Source organism: Phacochoerus africanus, chromosome 3 (assembly GCF_016906955.1).
Source record: "Phacochoerus africanus isolate WHEZ1 chromosome 3, ROS_Pafr_v1, whole genome shotgun sequence".
NCBI classification, from domain to species: domain Eukaryota; kingdom Metazoa; phylum Chordata; class Mammalia; order Artiodactyla; family Suidae; genus Phacochoerus; species Phacochoerus africanus.
The window spans coordinates 135367427-135380091 of record NC_062546.1 but is presented as its reverse complement, the minus strand read 5'-3'; positions in this window follow the sequence as shown (position 1 = coordinate 135380091).

Sequence of the window (12665 nt, the reverse complement as noted above, 5' to 3'; positions counted from 1 at the left end):
TTTCTTCTTGGGAATAATTCATGGAATAAGTGATGGATAGGATTATCATTTTAAGGAAACTGTATGTGTAGGGGGGCTGTTTGTTAAACCTCTAAGATAGCATAAAGGAGAAAACCTGCACTTTAGAAATATTTTATAAAGTGATAAGAAATGGAGAAATCAAGTTTTTGACCCATATGTACTATGTACTTTATACTGGTTACAAGCTATCTTTGAGGATATGGAATATTTGGAACATTTGTAGCCTTTATCAGAATACATCATGCAAACAACAAAATGTATATGCTAAAATTGAAAATGGTTTGCAAAGAAACAGTGAACTGTCAACATATAATAACGCTATGTTTACAGTTAATGAGTAGAGAATTCCACAAGACTGGCTGCCATCTTCTCCATGTAGCTTTGGCTTGAAAATGTTTCCTATATACTTTGAAAAGAAATATTTGAAAGCATAGAAAGACATAAAATTTAAAGTGAGTTTTCCTATCAACTCTTTCTGCTGCTTTCCTCCATAACACTAAATATTAAGCTCTCGATTCTATTAATCTGTCAACCATAAATGGCTTCTTTTAGTTTTTCATTAAGAAAGATAAAGAATTGGAGTTCCTGTTATGACTCGGTGGTAATGAACCTGACTGGTATCCATGAGGATGTGGGTTTGGTCCCTGTCCTAGCTCAGTGGGTTAAGGATCTGGCATTGCCATGGGCTGTGGCATATGTTGAAGATGTGGCTTGGATCCTTCATTGCTGTAGCTGTGGTGTAGGTAGGCCAGCAACTACAGCTCCAGTTGACCCCTGGCTGGGAACTTCCATATGCTGTGGGTGTGGCCCTAAAAGACACACACACACACACACACACACACACACACACACGAAGGATAAAGAATGGAGCTCACTAATATTTTTCTTCTTAAACTCCTTCAAAGTTTGTGAATATATTTTTATCTCTAGTTGTACGGGTTATGTCTAAAAATCAAATACTATTCTTAATCTATTATTTCTTGATCCAAAACTTTTTGATGTTATATATAACTCATCTGTAGGTAAGAAGACCTTGATACAGTCTCTTTCTTCATCCCTATTTCCCTTACCCCTCCCAACTTTTATTAGCTGTGCCATTAGTTGTATTATTAATTCTTTCCCTTCCTTCCTTTCCTTTCTTTTCCTTTCATTTCTTTTCTTTTTCCTTCTTCCTATTCTCTTTTTTCCTTATCTTCTTTCATTAGTGTATATTATATATATACATATAGTATGATATATATATACTATATATATTAATATAGTATATAATATAGCATATTTATATGAAATAATTTAGCTTTCTATACTTTGCATCTAGATTAATTCTGAAAATTGCTAATGATTAGTATCTGAAATATTATTATTATTAAAATAGTAATGTGTTTTGTAGAGTACAAAGTGCATTATGTATTCATTAGTTCTATAGAAAAGCAAGCACAGTTTTGGGAACTAAATCTATTTCTCTTAAAGAGGATAATCTAGATGTTAAAGTCAAACACCTTCTATTTTCTCTCAATCAATCAATGCTTCAAACTTTGGGGCTTTCTTGAACAGGTAGTTTCTAATTATATAGTTTTCTCCTTAAAAATAGAACTATATATTCTTTATACTACTGGATGCATGATGAAATTTGAGCAAACAACTTTCTAGGACTTAAAGTACTCCTGGATCGGACCAGCTACATTTCATTTTCATTTTCTAAAATATTCTAATTTTTAAAAAAGTAGATGAAAGGTGAATGGTGCCTAGCACTTTTTAAAAAAACAAACGAAAAACAAACAAACAAACAAAAACTACTTCGCTGATTTGCTGGAGCTGGCTCGTACCAGCTCTTAGCATCTTTTCCCAATTCTGGGGCTTCAGTTTTAGAGGATTGAAATTGGTCATGATGTATTTATTCCATAGAAATAATCAAATGCCACAAATCAAGTTGGGTATTTTCTTTGAGAGCTGGTTGTTAAGCTTTTCTCAGCATACCACTCATCCACCAGGTTGGGTATAGAATTTTAGGTTCAAAGTTCCTTTCACTACATGCACAGAAGCTCTAGAAAATATTCTTCTATTGGCTACTTATCTTTTATTGGTTCTTAATGATTCTTTTTCTTCTCTTATATTTTCATTTCTCTTTCTTTCTCTTTGAAATGCTTTAAAAATTGTTTATCTACTTAAATACAATATAAACTTCTTGAAGGCAAAGGTTCTCCATTTCCATTACCATGGCAAAAGCCATAAGCAAAATATTAAAGCTCTTAGTAAGCACTCAACATACATTTGACTAATGAATGCATCAAATCCTGTTAGAAAAATTTGTTCTTCCCAAATTTATTTGCCGTGTATTTTTACTTTTTACTCAGTGTTCAATCTCTGATGTTCTACTCTGTGTTCAAGGAGTTTTTCAGTAAATTCAGTAAATTGCTATTATTTGTTATTATGACTGCTACTACTTCATCGGCACATCAATTTCAGGAGCTATATCTTGTTTTCATAACAGCATGTTCTTATGTTTTGGTGCAATGTCACTTCAACACTGTTTGAGAGAGTACTTCTGAAATTCTTTTAGCATCCCCTTTCTTTCTTTTAATTTTCTTCATCTCCTCTGACATTAGTCTTTCTGTCTCTTTATCTCAGTCTTTTTCTTTTAAACTCCTAATATTCTCTAGGTCTTATGATTCTTTAGTGATTTTTATATGTGGATGAAGAAGTAGTTTGACTAATATAGATAGTTCATGTGGCTTCTCTTATTGTTGGCCTTTCACCTGATTAAGAGAATGGACCACAAAACTAATGTGAGTGCATACTTTGTTAGCAATTTAAAGGCTTCATTTTGATCTAGTAGACAAGAGCCTTGTCACACCTTACTCCATGTATGTATCAGAACTGAAAGGCCCTACTCTGAAGAATCAATAAATATATATTTATATTTTAAAATTAGCTAGCCCTTCTTTATCCATAGATTTGATTCCACATGCTTTCACTTTTAAGAGTTTACAGAATGGGAGTTCCCATTGTGGCTCAGTGGAAATGAATCTGACTAGGAACCATGAGGTTACATTTTTGATCCCTGGCCTTGTTCAGTGAGTTAAGGATCTGGCATTGACGTGGTCTGTGGTATAGGTCACAGACACAGCTTGGATCCTGTGTTGCTGTGGCTGTGGTGTAGGTCAGCAGGTGTAGCTCTGATTTGACCCTTAGCCTTGGAACCCCCATATGCCATAGGTGTGGCCCTAAAAAGCAAAAAAAAAAAAACAAAAAAAAAAAATTACAGAATGACTGGTCCTCTGATATTCCTATCCTCCTCTTCTACTTCAGAATTTTTAAATTTTTTTGCACAGTTATTCTCCATTATAGTCAATTCAATGAGTCTTCATGGGAGAAAGTAGTTAAAATGTGTGCCCAGTTCATTGTCTTAAATCATACGGTTGACTTACATCTTAACTTCCTCAACAATAATTTTGAATTCTATTTAGATTTCTTTCACTTCAAGGAAATAGATAACAGATATTTGTAAAGAATAGAATTTACATTATCAAATTTGCAATTAATGGTACTATATACATTCTGGGATACACTGTAAGTGAAAATTTTCTGCAGCACATCTTATGATCTTAAACTTAATACCTTCTTTGGAAAATGGGGATGTAGGAGAAGAGTTTGGCAAGTGCGTATTTCACACAAAGAAAACGTCTATTTAATATTAAAGTCCTATGTAGTTCATTCATTTAAAATATGACACTGGGCTCTTCCATGGAAAAATGAAGAATAGGTGTATTTTGAACATGGTATATTAAATTAATAATAGAAAATTAAAGCTGTTTCCTTTGAGATAGTCTCTTATAGATGTTTAAGTAACCATAATTGCTTAATGAGTTATGATGAGAAAACTTAACTAAAACCTCTAAAGTATATTTGGTGGCCTATTGTATTTAGACACAAGAGGAGATTATTAGGTGTTAAAATTCCTTATTGGCCCTGCTTCTAGAATTCCTGGAACTTTTCCTCTATTAATAAATGCTCTTAGCTTGAAATTTAACTGTGACAAATGATCACTGGCATATCTGTTCATTTCCAGTAATCAAGCAGGCAGTCTATAACTCCATGTACTATATATAGATTTGTTGTGTTATAACAATCTAATTATATTAATGCCATTCCTTTACAATTCTATATTCTGATTGTCATGTCTTCTTGCCTTCTGGAAAAGATGTAAGTCAATTACTTAATCCATGTATCACATATACAATGGTTTGGATTGCTGCCATAATCAACATGTTCAGAAAATGAGGACTTTTAAATATCTATATCTAAGAATCTAAATCTCTAAATTTTGGTTTAAGGAAAGTAGTTCTATGGCTCAGCAATATTATATTGATCATTCTGGGCTATTTACCATTTCTAGGTTCAGTGTCTTTATTCATCAATAAAACAAGGAAATTGTATTATTATTTCATATATCTTCTAGCTTTAAATTTCTATGATGATAAGACTCAAAGGTGATTACATATACAATAATATACTTATATATTAGCACATAACTGTAGAAACCTAAGAGGGAAATTTAAATTTGGATACATTGCCTCATATATGTTTAAAATTATAGGAACAACCCTCAATTAATGCTATAGTGATACACTTGATAACTCTTGAAATTACATTAATGTAAATCTTTCTTAAAATTCTTCTTTAATTTTGGCAAAAATTTAATTATCTTTCAATGTATTACTAAAGAACATATTATATGCCAGAAAAAATGATTAATAAAAGTTGAAATCATCTAGTAATTTCATTAAGTGAAATGGAAAATCAGTGGCACAAAAGGTGAAAAGTAAATGCCTCTTTCATGTTCTCATTTAACTCATAAATAATGCAATTAGAACTTTGTCATAAATGTTTATTGAGACCATGCTCTCTTCGAGAACTTTCAGACTTTTCTCTTCTTTGCTTAAATGTTCAATTTCATTAATATAGAGTTGGCATGAGTAATAAAGTATAAATACTTTACAGAATCAGAGTTCTAAGAAGAGACTATGAAACAGTTGGTGTGTTTCTTAAAGTAGTACCCTCCAAATTAATTTAAATTGGCTCTGGAATGAGCACTGAAAATTTGCTTAAGGACCATAGGAAAAAGGTAATTATAAATGGCAGAGCATCCCACTTAGGGGAGCTGTCTGGTGGGGTGTTTGGTGTTCATCCAAGTTTTCTCTAACAACTTTATTAATTATCTGGAAGAAGAAATAAACAGCATGTTAATTAAATTTGCAGCTGATAATAATTGGGAAATGTTTCCAACTCCAATGCAAAAAAAAAGAAGGAAAAGAAAAATGAAACCAAGAAAGAAATTACATGTGATAGAGGAAAATAAAAGGACAGAATGAAGAAACTCACTCATAAATCCATGAAGACATTAATAAACAATTTTAAGATTTTTATAGCTAGTAATATAATAAATATTTCTAAATTTAAATGTAGTAGAAAATCGTGACCATCTGTTATGCATTTGAATCTTAAATATAGGGATCATCAATGATCAATTTAATATACAAATGCATGAAATTTTGGTGTTTGAGATATGGAGAGATCAATGTGATGACCAGTGGTAAGAATATTGTGTATCAAAGTAAGTTATATTTAGACTTTCTTCTTTCTAATCTTCATTTGAACACTGTGTCAATTTGCTTTTACGCAGTCTTTACCTATTCTTGAAGGCTAACAATTGGGACTTTTAAAAAAATCATCAATTGTTTCTTTTTGAATGACAACTGTATGATGTACCATATATCATTCATACTGTCAGCATTTCTTGCTCACAAAAAATACTTTCTGACATATATTCAAGCCTAGGTAGCCATAAAATAGAAGAGAGACAAGGAAAAATAACAAGTAAATGAAAACCTTTGAGGAAAGTTTAAATAAAAATGCAGTTCTTTCTTTTCATACTCTCCATAGTCTATTCTCCTAGTCAGGATACCCAAATTACATGAAGACTTCATAGATTAAACTCCCATAGTGTCCTAAAATGGATACTTTACATTACTTATCACACTACAAGTGTATGTTTCTTTACCTGCCTCTCTTCACTACATGGTGAGATTCTTAAGGATAGAAACCTTATCTTAAACATATTTGTAATTTTCAGCATCTAGAGCCATGTCTGAGTTCAGATGAAGTTTACTGATTGCATATTTTGGAAACCTCTCTTGGCTACATCAGCTCTGTGACATTGAGCAGATTTTTACCTCTGAGTCTCATTCTTCTTATTCCTAAAAATGGAGAAAAATATCCTGTTTTACATGGATTTGGATATGGTGCTAATGCCTAGTCCAGCCCCTCCCTTTTATTTCTCTTCTTCTTTCTCTCCCTTTCTTTCTCTCTCTCTCTCTCTCTCTCTTTCTTTCTTTCTTTCTTTCTTTCTTTCTTTCTTTCTTTCTTTCTTTCTCTCTCTCTCTCTCTCTCTATCCCCCTCCCTCCCTCCCTCCTTCATTTCCTTCCTTCCTTCCTCTTCAGAAATCTTAACAAAACCAATCTGGGTAGAGATTATTCCTTAAAAATAAATTAGCTCACTTAAAAAATAGAATATTTATAAATATTTTAAGGGAATAGATGCTTCTGAGAGAGTTAGGCTTTATTTTTAAACAGCCATAATGGCCATATATTTTTTAATACATAGCTTCTTCTTGAAACTTGCAGTTTTCTTTTTAAATTTTAACCAAATTTTACGTTCAACTCTATATGCATTGTTAAGTAGGTGTTAAGTGACTTACCTTGACTTCTCATAATGATAATATGTGAAAAGATTTTATGATTTATGTATTTGGGAATTTTAAGACAATTATTACTTATAACACTATTTGACCACTCCATAAAAAAACACATCACCATAAAATAACTGCATATGGAGTATTTAATCCTGAACTTCTAAAGATGAAAAGTGAAAGTAGTTACAATAATCATTATTTTCAATTTTATGTAGTTAAGTGGTTTTACACAAAAAAATTAGCCTTCCAAATGACATAGTTATAATGCATTAATGGTAGCATAACGTGTTATTACATTATGCAACATAATTTCATGGATATTATGTATGGCATTTTAGAAACTCATGTACTTATAGTTATTAGAAGATACTCAATTTTTTTCAGACCACATTCTTCTTAATCCTATTACTTAATGTAATCGTTGAGTGGTTTCTCTGTCTTTTGATGAGGTCTTTGTATGGATTGTAACTTATTTTCTAACACTTCAACTTACTGCTCCCTAGTTACTTCATTATTAACTTTTTGTATTATTCTATTTCCATTTGAATACTTAAAATATTGTCTTATAGGGTTCTCAAAGTCAAGAAGTAGTAATGATCCAATGTACATAGTGTATAAAAAGCACTTTAATTTTAAAAGTTGGCTATTTGTACAGTAAATCTTTTTTATAGTAAATCTTAATACATTTTTATTGAATTGGATATTTCTTCTATCCCCATTAGCACCAAAATAATGCTTTATTCCTCATAATTTATTCAATTCTTTAATAGCAAATTCTTATTTATCAAAAGCTGAACATTCATTTAAATTCACTTTGCTGAGTACCTGCTTTTTGAGAGACTATGTACTTAGTGGTTAAAAACAGAACTTTCCTTGAAACAGAACTGTTTTGAAATACCAGATTTGACACTTTATTCTTGTGTGAATTTAGGCAAATTAATCTCTTCTTGACTCATTTTCCTTACATATAAAAGAAATTAAGTAATCATTATTTCAAACATTTTTTAAAGGATATATTAAAATAAGATAGCTAAAATGTCTGGCACGTGGTAGTTGTTCACTACATGATAACAGATATTGTGATCCTAATTGACAATTCAATGTGTCAAGTGGTAGTTTTACAAAAGTCAAAGAGGAGTTCATAATTTTATGAGTCTAGGAGCTGAAAAGATTACATAATCAGGTAGGATTAAAATTCTCTGCCCTCAAGAAATGCCATGTAGTATTTTTGGAATAAATTTAAAAATTGAATACAGGAGTTCCCACTGTGGCACAATGGTTAAGACCAACTGCAGTAGGTTTGATCCCCAGCCTGGTGCAGTGGATTAAAGGATCTGGCATTGCCACAGCTGTGGTGTAGGTCACAGGTGCAACTCAGATTCAGTCTCTGGCCTGGGAACTTCCATATGCCACAGGTATTGGCCATAATTTTTTTTTTAAGTGCAAAATTTGTATTGAATGATTATGGTTGAGGAGGATGAGAAAAGGCTTATAGGTTTGAATTTGGAGGATAAGCAGAAATCAAACATTTAGAGAAGGCTGGGAGAGTTTTCAAAGCCAAGAGAAAACCAGGGACAAAGTCATGAAAACATTAAATTATTGAATGTTTGCAAGGTCAAGATTTCTAGTATTTTATGAATGAGGTGCGTAGAATTCAGGAAATGGAACAAACGTTTGTGGAGAATTATGCTAAGTCATACTGATGAGTGGAACAATGTATGTGACTTTGTTATCTGCAGAAAATGGGGAGATATTCAATGATCAGAATTATCTCCCAAATTTAAAAGGTTTATCTTTTTGCATGTGTATGTGAAATACTTGTTCGTGAGAAATACAGTAGTGTTTTAGGTTCTATTCATAACAGCCCAGAACCTGCCCTCCAGTTTCTTGTAATCTGTTCGGACATTGATTGCAATAGATAAATGAAGGATGTGCATAAAGTGGTCTGACAATAATCAACATGTTTTGGATGGTAAATTAGAAGAAAGAAGGTGATTCTGATGAGTGTACGGACAGGGTAAAGCAGTACCTACAGTCTGAGAAGACCCAACAAAGATGAATGAGCAAGTGCCAGCAAAGATTTTATTTCTCAAAACACAAGTGATGATGGTCTTGCTCCTGGCTTCAGTTTCCTCTATTAGCTAGTGGTCTTTAATACAAGCAGGTGGTTTTTTTTTTTTTTTTTTTTGTCTTTTTGCTATTTCTTTGGGCCGCTCCCGAGGCATATGGAGGTTCCCAGGCTAGCGGTCGAATCGGAGCTGTGGCCACTGGCCTACACCAGAGCCACAGCAAAGCGGAATCCAAGCCACATCTGCAACCTACACCACAGCTCACAGCAACGCCGGATCGTTAACCCACTGAGCAAGGGCAGGGACCGAACCTGCAACCTCATGGTTCCTAGTCGAATTCGTTAACCACTGTGCCACGACGGGAACTCCCAAGCAGGTGGTTTTTACTCCAAGTTTGTTCTCTTCATTCTCTCCTTCAGGCCACTCTTTAAGTTTTGCTTTATTCCTTTCCTTTCCTGCTTTTCTTGGAAATGGATCAAGAAATGTCTCTGGCAAGAAGCCTAAAATGGGAGAGAGTGTCAAGTAATAATATCAAGTAATCCATATAAGGTATTGAGTCAGTGTGGTCTTTGAATCGGAGTCCCATAAACAGTTTCTTACTTACTATGCATGGTCTGAGTGGCCTCATCTGTACAATGGGAGTGTTAATACACCTCCTCTATAGCATTCCTCTGGGAATTAAGTTCAGTAATGACTGCAAAGAACTTAGTTCAATTCCTAGCATATAGTATGTGTTCAATACAACTTAACCTTTGTTATTATCTTGATGGTAAAGGCACTAGACTAGTATTTTTGTAAGAGCTGGTTTCTTTTGTCTTCACTACTCACAAACTACATACATTAGAGAAAGTCATTTAACACCTTTAACCCTCAGAGCTAAGTTGGTTAACATCTCACCCAGGTATTGTCAAGCACAAATAGAATAGTGCATAAAATATTGCCATTGGAACCATAGAAAGCTTTACAAATGTAAGACATTATTTTCATCAATGTGGTTGTTAATAGTAGTAAAACCTAATAACCAAGCTTATTTTGGGGTAACAGTAAGGGCTGGTTGTTATAGACCTGGCAATCCTGGTCCAAAAGATGTCAGCACACTTTACTAGTCTATTCAGCTGAGATTTTAGAGTTGTTTGTTATCACTAGCCTACCCTAACTTGTACCTTGATTCTAGAATATGATCACCAATCAAAACAGGTTGTTAATATTGTTCTGTGTTGTCTTTATCAGGTAGACGCATTATTTATTTAACCAGAGAAGTGACTTATCATAAAATATAGAGATAATTTACTAGTTTTTTATAGTAATGGTGCTAGTCTCCATGAAAATAAAATATCTTTGCTTTTATTCTAGTCTAGTCAACCATCATATCTGCCTTGACAATAAACCTATATTGATGTAATAAGCATTTTAAATAGTGCTAAGTTAAAATTGTTAGTGAAAATACATAAGGTAACATTCTTCTTTTTATACCACTCTTATAAGTCAATTTCTTAGAATTCATCAGTTAGTAAAGAGAATTCATTTACCTGCAACATTAAGAAAAGATCAGAATATATCTATGTTAATTCTACCACTTTGAGAGCCTCTGCTTCCAATTGATAATTTCTATTTGAGAAGCTCTTTAGCTACTAAAAAGTTTTCAAATTCTTCAAACCAAATTATTTCCAAGATTGATGTTAAATCATTAACTATTATGTGAATCATTCTGTGAAATTGTTTATGTGAAAAATGATGCTTTGTTATGATTTGAAGATTTTAACACTCTTTAGAGCATTTATTTTTTTTCTTTTACTTCTCCCTAATAGAATATCAATCAGATTATGAAGTTATTCTGTTTGGAGTTTCCCTTTTGTGATAAAAAATTATTGACCACAAAATTAAATAAATTATTTGAAACATTTCAGGCATTGTATATTTTCCCTCAACAAATACCTGAAGAGATGAAATCACCTGAAACAGCAAGTAATTTGTTCTGACCATCTGCTCTATTTATTTCAACAACTGTGCATCCTCATCGTGCCTTGATTTTAATTTTTTTAATGTGTCTTGTGAATAAATAAGCTGTACAACAAACAGCTCCTACTCCCAATGTACAACTGTGTCAAATGGGTAATCTTGTAAGGTACATTGATAGACTAAGGAGGAAGAATAAAGATCTCTTAGCTAAAAGCCAGGGAGCAGGAAACATGCTGCTTTGCTCAAGAATCAAAAGTAAAGATACATAATATTAACAACAACATTTATTTTTATTCAGTGATATTTAAAATATATGATTCCTTTAAGAGGAATTTATTTTTTATCCCTGAAAGATGACGCTGTTTTAAATTCATAAAAGCCAATGATTTTGTGGGCTGGCCTGGAGCCTTCATTACTACCCATACATTTTGTGAAAGAATCCATTCCAACTGACTCATACATTTTGGGTGTTCAATCTATTTCTTTGGTGGCAAGACTTACTATAATGCCTGGAAGTTAGATGTATGCCAATATAGTACCATTTAATTCAAATTTATGGGAACTTATTTCCTGCTCTTCAGAATAAAAAATGTTACCACTTATGGAAGGTTGATTTTGTTCTAGGCCCAATTCAAGACATTTTTCATGCATTCTCTAATTTTTTTCTCCACAAAATCACTGTGATAGGAACTATTGTCAGAGATGAGATAAACCAGGATGAGGAATGGATATGTAACGAAAAAGATTTATTCATTTCCATTATGAATGTGGGTTTCAAGAAGCAAAGAGATGTGTTTTTAAAATAAACTTTTTATAAGGTAAACAATTTTTTTCCCTCTCAGTCTACATTCACCATATATGTGTGTGTGTGTGTGTGTGTGTATTTAAGCTGATCATTATGTGGGACTTTTGGGAAAATAATTGTTTTCATGTCTTTCTAGGGCCACACCTGCAGCATATGGAGGCTCGGCTAGGGATCGAATCAGAGCTGCAGCTGCTGGCCTATGCCACAGCCACAGCAGCATCAGATCCAAGCTGCATCTGTGACCTACACCATAGCCCATGGCAATGCCAGATCCTTAACCCACTGAGCAAGGCCAGGGATCGAACCTGTGACCTCACAGATGCCAGTCAGATTCGTTTCCACTGAGCCATGACAGAAACTCCTGAAAAAATAATTTGTGTTATGTGGAATTTTATAGGGTTCCTTGCCTTGTACCTTGAGACAGAGCTGGGAAGTAGGACAGCTACTCCAAAAAGCCCACAGAATCAGGCCTGCCATTACTCGTGCCCTTTCTACCTGCTGTTCTGGACACCAGATGCTTCTCTCTGCTGTGTGACAGTTGGGAAGGCACTGTGTCTTGATTCTTTTCATCATCCTGCTGGGCCTGTTCCTGAACTTTTGACAGTAGCTGCTGCTTAATGACAGCAAGGCTGTTGGTGAAATAGCTGTTACTCGTGTTAAATGATCTATGAATCCATGATCAAACACTGTGGTCTGAAGAAAGTGGGTATGGAGTTAAATGTGGCCCAACCATTTAATAAGATGAATTGTGAAATGTTGTAAGGAAAACCAAGTGAAAAAAAAAAAAGACTTAACAGGATGGTCATAAGAATATAACGACTTTCTTATTACAACATGGGGATGACCTGGCTGCTGTTTTCAAATTTAGCAGTAAGTTGCATTTTGGCTTGAGTCTCAGAAGTCAGAGAGACTTCCTAATGAGTCCACTTTCCTAGCAGCCAAAAGCTAGTTATCTGACTCTCCTCTGGACACCAGAGGTCTCCATGATCTATGTTGGACAAAGCAGAGATTATTCTGTACTTTATAAAAGTTAGTTATTGAGAAGGTTTTATGTTTTAC